The 13,701-nt window shown below is 39.2% G+C and overlaps 1 long non-coding RNA gene across 2 annotated transcripts in view; it reads left to right on the top strand.

The window, feature by feature from the left end:
* LOC125923366 (uncharacterized) overlaps positions 1-8,201 on the top strand; it is a 33,127-nt gene extending 24,926 nt beyond the window's left edge. Inside the window, exons 3-5 of one of the 2 annotated variants that reach the window (XR_007458005.1) lie at positions 1,920-1,996; positions 3,981-4,202; positions 7,939-8,201. This is a non-coding gene — a long non-coding RNA (uncharacterized LOC125923366). The remainder of the gene's footprint in view (positions 1-1,919; positions 1,997-3,980; positions 4,203-7,938) is intronic. The other variant, XR_007458006.1, reaches the window with a different exon arrangement.
* The last annotated feature ends 5,500 nt before the right edge of the window (positions 8,202-13,701 follow it).

Raw genomic sequence — 13,701 nt, 5'->3', positions numbered from 1 at the left:
GTTCAGCTTTGGCTTTATGATACGTATGGAGTGATAGCTTCCAAGGTTCTTATGTACTGACCACAAACCATAAGCTGTGGGTTTTTTTAAATTGTTTTTTCTTTCTGTTCCTCAGGTTGGATTTCAGTTGACCTATTTTCAAGTGTGCTGATTATTTCTTCCACCTGCTCAAATCTGATGATTCTTTCATTTCACGTATTGTACTCTCTAGTTCCAGGACTTTTGTTTTGTTCCTTTTTATAATTTGTGCCTCTTTATGATTATTATTATTTTAATGTCTATCAATTTCTGAGAGAGGGAGATCGTGTGTAAATGGTAGAGGCGCAGAGAAAGAGGGAGGCAGAGGATCCCAAGCAGGCTTTGCCCTGACAGCAGATAGCCTGACAAGGGGCTCGAACTCAAGAACTGCGAGATCTTGACCTGAGCCGAAGTCGGATACTGAGCCACCCAGGGGGTCCTAATTTGTGTCTTTATTGATATTCGCTATTCGTTGAGATATTCCCCTTGTTCCCTTTAGCTCTTCATCTATGGTTTTCTTTAGCTCTCTGAGCATATGTAAAACAGTTTATTTAAAATCTTCATCTAATAAATTCGATGTCTGTGCTTCCTCAGTTTTTGTTAATTTCTTCTGTGAATGGGCCATACATTTTCATTTCTTTTTTTTTTTTTAATTTTTTTTTTTAATGTTTATTTTATTATTTTTGAGAGAGAGAGACAGAGCATGAATGGGGGAGGGGCAGAGAGAGAGGGAGACACAGAATTGGAAGCAGGCTCCAGGCTCTGAGCCATCAGCCCAGAGCCCGACGCGGGGCTCGAACTCACGGACCGCGAGATCGTGACCTGAGCTGAAGTCGGACGCTTAACCGACTGAGCCACCCAGGCGCCCCACATTTTCATTTCTTTATATGCTTCCTAACTTTTGTTGAAAACTGAACATTTTGAATATAATATGGAAACTCTGGAAGTCAGATTTCCCTCCCATTTTAGGGTTTGTTTTGTTGTTAGTTGTGGACTATAGCTGTTTAGTTTTTTAGTGGCCTTTAAAAACTATTTCTGTCAAGTCCATATTCTCTGTCATGTGAAATTTCTGAAGCCTCTGTTCCTTTAGCTTAAGATCAGTTGGTGTTTTGACAGCGATTTCTTTGAATGTCTAGAACCAACGAAAAAGAAAAAAAGAAAAAGAAGAAATGGGAAGAACATTCTCAGTATGTGTTGGGGCACTCCTTCAGTGCTTTGACAGCCCATTTACAACTCTGAGCCCCTACTTCTTGCTTCTGCTGGGCCTAGAGATTAGCCAGGGGTGACAGTGTAGTGTCTTTCTAAGTCTTTTCTAAAAGTGGAGAGTCATTCTCATTCTTTTATTTAAAAAAATTTCTTTAAATGTTTATTTCTGAGATAGAGACAGAGTGCGAGTGGGGAGAGTTAGGGAGAGGGAGACACAGAATCCGAAGCAGGCTCCAGGCTCTGAGCTGGCAGCACAGAGCCCAACGTGGGGCTGGAACTCACGAGCTGTGAGATCATGACCTGAGCCAAAGTCGGACGCCCAACCAACTGAGCCACCCAGGCACCCCTTCATGTCTTTTCTAGGCACACATCCTGCCTTGGGCATATGCATGACTTTTTTAGTTCCTCAGTATATGTAGTCACTTTTGAATGCCCCAATTAAAAAAAAAAAAGCCATCTTCCCACTTTTGGCACATCTGTTGCTTGCTGCAGCTGTAATCTTTTGTCCAGGCAGCAGCAGTTCATTTGCCTTGCAACGATTATAAGTTAATTCCCTCTATATAGCCATCTTTCTGCCCTGAATGATTTCCAAGTCAGGGGAAACAAAGGCACTTTCAGGTAACCCCCACACAGGTTAAAACAGACAAACATACTTCTTCGAAAATACTGTGTGCTTCTCTCTCTCTGAAACCAAGGACCAGGCTCTCACAGTGGGAATGCAGGCTCTGCCATCAACAAGATCACTTCCGTGCCAGGGATGCATGGGGCCAGGGTGAGTAGAAATGCCACAAAGCTTTACTGCCATGTTTTGGTTGCCTTTTTCTAATTTGGTATTCCTTTGAATGCTGAATATTTATTATTATCCAGAGTCCTGAAAATTTTGATTCTGACAGTTTTTAGTTGGTTTTCCATTGTTTCTGAAAGCTATTTTTGCTGGGTATATAATTCAAGGTTTACAAGTTTTTTTCCCCCCTTTCGTTTCAGTATTTTTAAAATGTTGCTCTGGTGTCTTCTTGTTTGCATTATTTCCAATCAGAAATCTGATATCATCCTTTCCTTTGTTTCTCTGTATAATGTTGTCTTTTTTTTTTTTTTCACTGCCTTTAATATTTTCTCTTTATTACTGATTTTCAGCCATTTGATTACGAGGCACTTTGATTTAGCTTCCTTTATATTTCCTTTATATTTCATATGTGTGGGGCTTATTAAACAGTTTGGAACTCTGTATTTATAATTTTCATCAAATTTGGAAAAATTTCAGCCATGATTTCCTTAAAAAATCTTTTTTTGGTCTCCTGCTCTCTCTCCTTTCCTTGTGGATGCTATTTTTTTTTCAATATATGAAATTTATTGTCAAATTGGTTTCCATACAACACCCAGTGCTCATCCCAAAAGGTGCCCTCCTCAATACCCATCACCCACCCTGCCCTCCCTCCCACCCCCCATCACCCCTCAGTTTGTTCTCAGTTTTTAACAGTCTCTTATGCTTTGGCTCTCTCCCACTCTAACCTCTTTTTTTTTTTCCTTCCCCTCCCCCATGGGTTTCTGTTAAGTTTCTCAGGATCCCCTTGTGGATGCTATTTATCTATATATTAGGTTGTCCATATATGTCCAATATCCATATATTAATGTTGTCTTATAGCTCACGGGTGTCTTTTCATTATTTCTTTATCTTTCCTTTAGAATAATTTCTATTGGTATCATTTCAAGTTCACTAAACTTTTCTTTTGCAATATTTAATCTACCATTAATCTCATCTGGTGTATTTTCATTTCAGACCTTGTAGTTTCTAATCCCTAGAAATATGATTTGAATCTGTGTTATATCTTCCCTTAATTAAAAAAAATTGTTTTTAATGTTTATTTTTGAGAGAGAGAGTCACAGCATAAGCAGGGGAGGGGCAGAGAGAGAGGGAGACACAGAATCAGAAGCAGGCTTCAGGCTCTGAGCTGTCAGCACAGAGCCCGATGTGGGGCTCGAACCCACAAAGATCATGACCTGAGCCAAAGTTGGACACTTAACCAGCTGAGCCACCCAGGTGCCCCTCTTTTTAACATACAAAATACAGATTCACGGGTGCCTGGCTGGTTCAGTGAAAAGAACGTGTGAGTCTTGATCTCGGCATCATGAGTTTGAGCTCCACATTGGGTATAAAAATTACTTAAAAAATGAATAAAATACAGGTTTAAAAATTATTTTAATGCACTTTTATCTCCTGTGACTGTTCTTTGTTGACATTGGTTGGTTTTTCTCCTCATTATGGATTGTGTTTTTTCAACTTTGCATTCCTGGTCTTCTTTGACTGGATTTCAGACACTGGTTTTTGCCATAGTTAGTGCTAGATATTTTTGCATTCCTATACATCTTCATGATCTTTCTCTGTGATGCCTGTCTTTAATATCTATCATTTTCTGATTATTTTGCTCTTTTTCTTTCTAAACATTATACTTCTTTTCCTCTGAATATTTTATATTACAGGCAGAACCCTCCCCCCGCCCCAAAGATGTCCAGGTCCTAATCGCTCGAACCTGTGCCTGTGTTATATTACATGGCAAAAGGGACTTTGTGAATGTAATTAAGTCTCTAGATGCACAAACAGGGATATTATCCTGGATGAGCTGAGCTGGGTGGGCTCAATCTGATCACATGAGCACTCAAGAGTAGAGAATTATGTCTCTAAAAAGGGATGAATCAAAAAAGTAAGTTAGAGAGATTCCAAACATTTCAGGATTCAACTTGCTATTTTTGGTGCTAAGATCTAGGCATCCATATGGGGAGAGTCCTCGAGGAGCTTAGGAAGGCCTAAGTTGCACAAGCAAACAAGGACCTGGATTCTCCCAGTAATCTCAGTGTATTTCAAAGATTCTTCCGAGAACCTCCTGAGAAGACCCCAGCCAGCCAACACTATGATTTCATCCTTGTGAGATTTGGAGCAGAGAAATTAGCCAACACCACGTGGATTTCTGACCTGCACCACTGTGAGATGATAAGTTTGTGTTGTTTTAACCCCCTAAGATTGTGGTGATGTGCTTGGAAGCAATAGAAAAAGAATTTATTCTACATCATGCCTTAATACGATTTATTTAAAAATGAAGAGATCAAAACTGATACATTAAAATAAGAAATGAATGAATTTGAAACTTTTGAACTAATCCCTCTTACTATATATCTTTTCCTTTATGTGCTAGTGGTAACATATTACAAATTTTATTGTTATTCAGAATTTCCACTAAAATATGTGGTCATCCCCTTGATTTTCTTTATGAATAAGACTTTGTATTTAAGTATCTAAATATAAAAGAATTATACAGCAAAAGTTGTGTAACTATGAAAGACGCAAGTAGAAACTGCATCACTGACTGAAGGGGTGTATAAAAAACTTCTAGACACAGTAAGAACATGGGTAGAACTATTTGAGAATAAGTTGCCAAAATTACACAACTGTATAATTTCATCATTCTGTGCAACAGTGGCAGACACACAAATTCATTTGGCTTATTCAATTAATTAAATCTGTTATATTTTGGAGTAGTCACTAGGACAGGATATAAAATTTAAAAAAATTTTATGAATCAAGGACTTCCCCTCCCAGCTATCACAGAGTAGCAGGGACTAGACCTATCTTCTGACAATACATAACTAATAAACTGGATCAAATATACAGAACAATAATTTTCAGACATTGCTTAAAGTCCTATTGCACAATTGTATAGGACTTTGAAACATGAGAGACAGGAAACAAGTAAGTCCTGTTATTACCTTGGCTTCCCACTTGAAGGGAGAACTACAACAGGAAAGAGAATCGAAAGCAGAGCAAAGAAGACTTGATGAGGTGATGGTGATATTAACAGAGAGAGCTGAGTCCGGGGAGGTAAAATAACTGGCAGAGTTGGGCAGAGTTCTGAGAGAGAAAGGACCAACGCATGAAAAAGAAATCTGTGCATTGATCCCTTTTATTCTTTGCCTAATACTAAGCCATGGAAGCATAGAGTGATACTCTATAAGCTAAGAATGTATGGGAAACTGTAAGCTGAACAATTTCCAGGAATGTAAATTACTCAGGAATAGGATGTATTTAGGTTCTGATAAGACAGACTGAAGAGTTCTCATGGAACACTCAGTAAAGACCCTAGAAAGGTCATGCCTTAGAGTAGATCTAAATTACCTCTAGAGTAAAAATATTCCAGGCCAGCAATTACAGTTGCTATTAGCTATATGTGGCTGTTGAGTACTTGCAATGTGTCTGGTGGGGCTAGGGAACTGAATTTGTAGTTTTACTTAATTTTAATTCATTTAAATAATTTACATTGAAACTTAAATAGTCACATGTGCCTAGGGACTATCATATTGGACAGTGAGGTTCCATGGCCAACCTCATGAACCTTCATAAAGATAAGTCTTGAGGAGACGAAATTGAACTGCAAATAACTCCTTGCCAGAATAAATCCCAACACTCTTTAAGAGAAGAAAACAAAATGTGAATGTCCAACAAGTATTCAAAACGTCCAAAAACTGATGAAAACAATTAGTATCTATGCCAAGAAGTAGAAAAAATGTGAGCCATAACTAGGAGGAAAATCAATCAATAGAAACAGATCCACAAGGGACAAAGATGATGGGATGAGTAGACACAGATGTCAAAATAATTGCTATAAATATATCCAGAGATTTTAAGGAAAACCATTAACATACTGAGGAGGAACATGAAAAACCAATAGGACCCTTAGGGATGAAAAAATAAAATTATCTTAAATAACAAATTCATTGGATAGGTATTAAGGCCAATCATATATTGCAGAAGAAATGACATAAACTTGAAGAAAGCAATAGAACCCTTCTTTTTTTTAATCCAGAGAATAAGGATGGGGAAAGGAAATGAACAGTGACCTAAGGGATTTTATCAGAAAGTCTGACGTGTACATAATTGGAGTCCTAGAAGGAGAGCAGAGGGAAGGACAGAGAAAACCATTAAAGAAGTTATTTCTTTGAAGAAAAATTTCCCAAAGTGACACAAACTATGGTCTCATGCTTACAAAATCCTCAACAACCCCCAGCAGGTAAAACATGAAGAAAGTCCTACCAAAGCACATCACAATCCCATGGCAAACAAAACAAAAAACACAACAACAACACAACAAAACACTGACAAAGAGAAAATCTTAAAAGGAGCAGGAAAAAAAAAAAAAAAGACACCTAACTTACAGGGAGACAAAGAGGAGGATATAACAGACTTCTCACTGGAAACTATGGAACACAGAAAACACTGGAATCTCTTCAAAGTGCTGAGAGTGTATAAAAGTCAACCTAGAAGCTATATCTGGTGAAAATTTCCCTCGATAAATATGTTACCAAACACCACTTAATCACTGGAAATGCCAACATCATAATAGCTACTGTTTAGTGCCATGGCCTATGCTGGCTACTTTACTTATATTTACCTCAATTGATCCTCATTATTAGCATCACTTAACCAGTGAGGAATCTAAAACTCACATCCGCGGGGTAGCTTGGGCAAGGTTATAGAGGACAAATAAAAAGGCGACGATGTATTCACTCAGCCATTCAATAAATACTCTTTGAGTGTTTGTTAACTGCCAGCCATTTGAGGTCCAGGTTACTACAGTTAAGAAGTCAGACAAGGCCTCTGTTTTGTAGCTGCCTGTCTCACCAGCGAGACAGAGAAAGATCAAGGGAATGGCAATTTCAGAGAGTAACCAGTGCCATGGAGAAAAGCGGAGGCCTGGGGATTGGTGACCAAGGCTCACCGAGGGGGAACCAACTAGGGGTTAGTCTGGAGAAAGCTCGAGAAGCAGACACTGAACTAAGACATGCAGGAAGCATGTCCTTGTGTAACGCCTTTTATTCTTGTGGCAAGAGAACCTTGGCAGGCCCACGGACAGGGACAGAGGGCCCAAGGGAAGAGTTGAGAAGGATGAAAAAGGAGCAGGAGACAATGACCTCCCATTTAGGGGTCTGTAAACAACAGCAGGCTTTCCTTGGTGGAGAGAAGCAGATTTCAGTGAAGGCCAACTGAATTACCGGGCAAAGCCTGGCTTTCTCCGAACAGACTTGGTAAATGTCCCTTTCCCAGGTTTATCCTTTTTTTTTTTTTTTTAATGTTTATTTATTTTTTAGAGAGAGAGAGAGAGAGGCAGAGCTCGAGAGGGAAGGGCCAGAGAGAGAGGGAGACACAGAATCCGAATCAGGCTCCAGGCTCCGAGCTGTCAGCACAGAGACCGATGCGGGGCTCGAACTCACGAACTACGAGATCATGACCCGAGCCGAAGTTGGACGCTTAACTGACTGAGCCACCCAGGCGCCCCTCCCAGGTTTATACTAATGACATAAGCCACATGCAGGTGAGATCCTAGTGAGGGGCAAAACACGTGGTCTGGCTGGCTCCACTTTGGAGGAAGGCCTGAGCCGGAGTCTGTAAAGTATGTTCTCCTGAGGGGAAATTTGCGATTTACGTATTGAGTTAAACTGGGTGTGGATGTTAGAGAGTTCGTACGTACTACATTACATGTTATTTCCCCCAGTGCCTTTATTCAAAACGAATGAGATAATAAATCAGGTAGAAGAGGGGGGGTCAGACATTTATAATAGCGGCTGAAGTCCCTGTGCCCTTAATATACGCCAGACTTTGTAAGTACTTCATACAGTTGATGTTCTATGTAATTATCTCATGAGTTAGGTGTCTCTATTATTTTATAGGGAAGAAAACTGATACACGTGCAGAGTACTGCACACAAGATGGCAGTGACAGATATGGACGTGAATCCAGACCACTTGACTGCAACACACAGACCCACAGCTCCTGGGCTCCCCTTGCATTTTAACACAGACGTGGATAAATGACTCGTGCGTTCGACTCCTAGTCTAGTTTCTCTGCTTCCAAGGCACTGTCTAGAAAAATGGCTCTGATTGGGCCACACTCTTCTTTACCCAGATTCACAGAGATCCCACCTGGACCCAAGTTGAGTTCTCCTATACCATTTGTGCCGCCATGTTCACTTCCTTCAGAATCTCTCATTATCAGACTTACCACTTTATTTTGGGGCTTATGCCAAGTGCAATCTATGAGGTTCAATTATTTAACGTTTCTCTTGTAGGAAAAAAGGTTTCCTTTCAAGTGCTCAAAAAAAAAAAAAAAAAAAAAAGTGCTGGCTGTTTGTGTGGTCATCCAAGGAATGCTCTCTCAAATTTCTCCTGTCAAAAGAAAGGTAAGAGCCACAATTATATCACTCAGAAAACATTTTACCTTGATCTCTGAAATTTCATCCAGTTCTAGAACCTTGTACTTTTACTGCCCACGGAAAAAATAAGGGCCAAACTTAATATAAATTGGAAACGAAATGGACATTTTGATCCAAAATTTTGGGAACTGCTTTGGCACCTGAACACTGATATCTAAATTAGGACCTTAAGCTTGTTTACTTTCTTTTTTTTTTTTTTTTTTTTTAATTTTTTTTTTTAATGTTTATTTATTTTTGAGACAGAGAGACACAGCATGAGCAGGGAAGGGGCAGAGAGAGAGGGAGACACAGAATGTGAAGCAGGCTCCAGGCTCTGAGCTGTCAGCACAGAGCCCGACGTGGGGCTCGAACCCACGAACTGTGAGATCATGACCTGAGCCGAAGTCGGATGCTTAACCGACTGAGCCACCCAGGCGCCCCAAGCTTGTTTACTTTCTGACAAAGATTTGTCTACAACTTTTCTGGCAGTTTAAAGTAGTGGCCCCCGTTTAATTGTGTGGCCCCAGGCAAGTTACTTTACGAAAATTGGATGAGTTAATTTATGTAACATCTTTAGCACGGGGCGCCTGGGTGGCTCAGTCGGTTAAGCATCTGACTTCAGCTCAGGTCATGATCTCATGGCTCGTGAATTCAAGCCCTGCATTGGGTGAGCTCAAGCCCCGCTTCAGGCTCTGTGGGGACAGTGTGGAGCCTATCAAAGAGGCAGTGTGTATATTACACAAACAAAACAAAACAAAACAAAACAAAAAACACAGGGGACCAGGAGTAAGAAAAACTGGGTCTGAGCCCAAGCTGACCAGTGGTGAGATTTTGTGCAAGTCACATCCTCTGAGCCTGATTTCAAGGGCCAAATGGGGAGAGTAATACTCTTTCGCCATTTCAGAAACGTAGTTGGGATCAAGTGAGAATTTTTAAGAGGACTAAAGAAGCCACGATATACCCTGCAAAGTATTTTATTATTATACTGAGTGTTGACTTAGTATCACATGCAATTACAAGTAATTTTGCCCTAATTCTAACGCAGGTGAGGTGCAAACTCAAAGAATTACAGAAGGAAGGGAAGTAACTAGACGTTAGTGGAATGAATGAAAGAGTGCGTGTTGGATGCCATTCTCGTCTGATGACCACATAAACTTATCCGCAAGACAGGTCAGCACTTGGCCACCAGTTGAGGGAGTGAAGAAAGGGTAAGAGGAGGAAAACACTTTATAAGAATATTTTTGTAGTCTGGCAGGGTCCCTAGTGTGGCATCCCATCACGTCCTAACTACCTGTTCTTTGCTGCTTACGATCACAATTCTATAATCTCATCAGTAGATCTTTTCAGGCATTACTAAGTGAATTGCTGGGTAAAGAGTTTGATCTAGATTAGGGCCAAGAAGCAAAACGTCACCAGCCAAAGTTCAAATTACGGTGCTCCATTCTGCCGACTGCTGGGCGATTCAGAGAACAAAGTAGGAATACATTTCAACTCCCCCACAAGGGACATATATTACAGTTGTCTTTGTAGAGTGACTCACAGCCGTGTGACTCTTGACAGAACAACTTTATATCTGGCCATTTTTCAAATGAGGAGGTTGGCTTAATGAGGTCTGAGGTCCCTTTAAGCAATAAAGTACTTCTTAATTGATGTGTAAATCAAGATTACGCTCATAGGGCATATTATTTGGTAATTTGGAGCCAATTCTTTACCTATAATAATTTTAACTACTATAACCTCGATGGAGTTCAGAATTAAGATAAGAAGGACCTTTTGGAGAAGGAGTGACCACCATAGAAATATCACCTTACCTCTTGCCGCCCCACCCCCACTCCACTGGAATTAGCAACAGTACTCTTGAGTAAAAGAAGCAAAACCAAGGTAAAACACTGAGAGAGATGAGACCATCTCGTTTAATTTTACGAAGCTGGCCTAATCCTGACAAAATCAGCCACATGCAAGAACAAAAGATCCATGTCCTCTGGTATACAGAAGTGAAATTCCAAAAATACTATTCATCGCTTTAGTAGGGTCAAAGGGAATAAAAATAAACTCAATAGACAGCCACAGTATTTGATATTATTACATTTAAAAAATTAATAAAAATAGGACCAGGGAGATTTTCTTAGCATGGTAAAGAGTATCTCCATCAACAGCCCACATTATACTTAATAACAAACACCAAAGGTATCGCCATGCAGTCCCGAAGCAAACAAACAACTTCGTATCTTTTATTTACCATTGTTTTGGAAGTTTCCGCAATTAAAGCAGAAGAGAAAGAGATTTGAAAATAAAAGGTGTCGATATTGGAAAACAAGTGAAATTATATGGAGACAATAGAATTACACAAAACACCAGAGTCAAGTGACATACAAAGTAGAGTTACTTAATGCTGTAGTTAATGGCTACATGTAAAATATAGTGAAATCAGTAGCTCTCATATGTCATCATTAGTAGAAATGAAAATGCAATGAAGAAGTAAAATGATTCATAATAAAAAGCATTTTTAAGTGTAAAAGTGAACATAAAAGAACTTTTTCTCATTTTCTAACCCTAAATGAAGGGAAGGACTTTCTAACCATAAATGAAATAAACTCTTTGGTTTGACGACCAAAAAAAGGAGGAGGAGGAGAAGAGGAGGGGAAAGGGAGGGTGGGAGAAGGGAGGACAGGGACAGGGGAAGGAGGAATAAAAGAAAAAATAAGAAAAACCACAGTGCGTGGTATTTTGTTATAGCAGCCTGAGCAGAAATAAGATAAACAGAATGTTATGAAAAACTATGCTCATAAATCCGGTAACTTAGATGAAATGGACAATCTCCTTGAAAGCCAAAATGCTAAAACTGAAGAAATAATCTGTATAATTCTATTTAAAAACTTGAATTCAGATAAAAATCTTCCAATAAGAGGCCCAAATGGCATCAGCGGTGAATACTACCCAACACTTAGGGAAGAAACTATATATGAATTCTACCCACATTCTTCCATAATATGGGGGAGGAGGGAAACTTATTTTATGAGAGCAACATTACACTGACCAAAATGACATTAAAAGGTAAGCAAACTACAGATCAATATCCCTTATGAACACTGAGGCAAAAATAACAAAATACTAGCAAAAGAATCTAACAATATTCTGGAAATGCAAGGCCGGTCCTTCAACAAAAGACATCATTTCAGTAGATGCAAAAAAATATCTGACAAAATCCAAAATCCATTGATGATTAACAGGTCTCAGAAAACCAGGAATAACACGGAATTTCCTCAGCCTGAAAGAGGCCATTTGCAAAACCCCTACAACTAACCTACTTAATGGTAAATAACACACTTAATGGTAATGGTAAATGAATGCTTGCCCCCTAACATTGGTGACAAGGCAAGGATGTGTCTGAACTGACCTCACCACTCCTTTGACCATCAACTGGAAGGTCTAACCAGGGCAGCAGGACAAGGAAGAGAAAGAAAAGGCATCTGAAAGGAAAATTAGAAAGACTGTGGAGAAAGAAAACATTTGTTATAAATAATCTGCAGACAACATGGCTCAATAGAAAACTTCTAAAAATCTCCGTAAGTGAATTTGGTAAGATGTCGGGATACAGGGTCTATATATAAAAATCCATTCTATTTCTAGAGGTGAACAATGAACAATTAGAAATTGAAAATTTTATAAGTACCAATTTCCCAGCATACATACAAAAAAACCCATGAACTGGTAACAATACTATTGTGCAACATCTGTACGCTAAAAACTAAAAACAGCGATAAAAGAACTCTGCAACCTACAGAAAATGGGACAATATGCTGTGTTCACTCAGATTGGAGGACAAATCCTAAAACGTCCACTCTCCCTGAACTGGTCTGTGTGTGCAGTGCCGTTATCATCCAAATCCGAGAGGGTGTTTTTGTTCGCAACAGGCTGGCTCTAAAACGTGTAATGGAAAGGCAAAGGAATTCAAATTGCAACACGTTTTTGAAACAGAACAAAGTTGATTTTCTGACTTATGGAAAGCGACACGAATCAAGGCAAGGCAGTGTGGATGAAAGCAGATACACTAATGGAACAGTTTAGAAACAGGCTAACACTGTGGCTGATTGTCAGCAAAAGTGTAAAGAAAACACTTGATCTATCTGTGGTGTATAGGTTTTATACGTACCATATGTAAAAAGTAACTCAAAGGCATCACAGACCTAAATGTAAAAACTTAAAGCCATTAGAGTTCTAAAGAAAAAAAAAATCTTTATCACCTTAAGTTGGGCGGGTTTCTTGGATGACACCACAAGCATAATCCATTAAAGTTGCTAAAGTGGACTTTGTGAAAATTAAGAACTGCTGATGTTCAAAAAGCTCTGTTAAGAGAATGAAGAAAAGACTGGCTCAGAGTGGGAGAAAATATTTAGAGTACATACGTGTCTTGTGTTATAGAAATGAGTTACCTGGCTAGAAATAGGGAAACACAAATTGGTGTACCATTTCTGACTTTTTCAAATTAATAAAACTGAAACATGAGATTTTCTAAGTGTGAAGATATGGGTAATCCCACATACTAGTGATGGAACTTCCATTTTTGGAAGGTAAATCTGACAACATGTATCGTATCTTAAACATATCCATAGCCTTTAACACAGTAACTGTGTTTCTAGGAATGTATCCTAAAAATCGTACCCATCAATACTTCTATTTGCAAAAATAAAAACAAAATTCAGTCCTCACAACAGGGACCAGTGAAATAAATAGTGGATGATCCACAAGCGTGAGGTTTGCAGACAGGGAAATCTCGTATCTGATCTGGGACACTGCTCGGCACAATGTTGAGTAGAGAAATAGGACATTAAACTGTACACAGGATTCCATTCTCCATGGAAAGAAAAAAAAAAAAGGCAACTATGTTTTCCCTGCATGGTAAGATTACTGGTGGGGTATTTTTTCCTTCTGTACTTTCTGAAAAACATGCATTCAGGGTCTAGAAGGTTTTTGTTTTTTTAAAGAAATGGTGGCCCAGAGTTAAATCAACATAAAATTCCTGGTCTCCTTGTAAATAAGAAAGCGAACATGGCACTTAAGGATCTGATTTTGCAAAGGGGTAGCCAGACTGTGTAGGCTAGGATTGAAACAAAGGAGCGCTCGACTCTTGGGTAATTTCACTTTTGCTGCTTCCTCAGTAAGAAAGGATCACAAAAGACCTCATAAGTGACATGTGGGATCCATCCTCTATCATTGGGCCTGTTAATAAGTACTACTAGGT

Source organism: Panthera uncia, chromosome B1 (assembly GCF_023721935.1).
Source record: "Panthera uncia isolate 11264 chromosome B1, Puncia_PCG_1.0, whole genome shotgun sequence".
In the NCBI taxonomy this organism is placed as follows: domain Eukaryota; kingdom Metazoa; phylum Chordata; class Mammalia; order Carnivora; family Felidae; genus Panthera; species Panthera uncia.
Note: the sequence above shows the minus strand (reverse complement) of the source record. Positions and strands in the feature narration are given on the sequence as shown.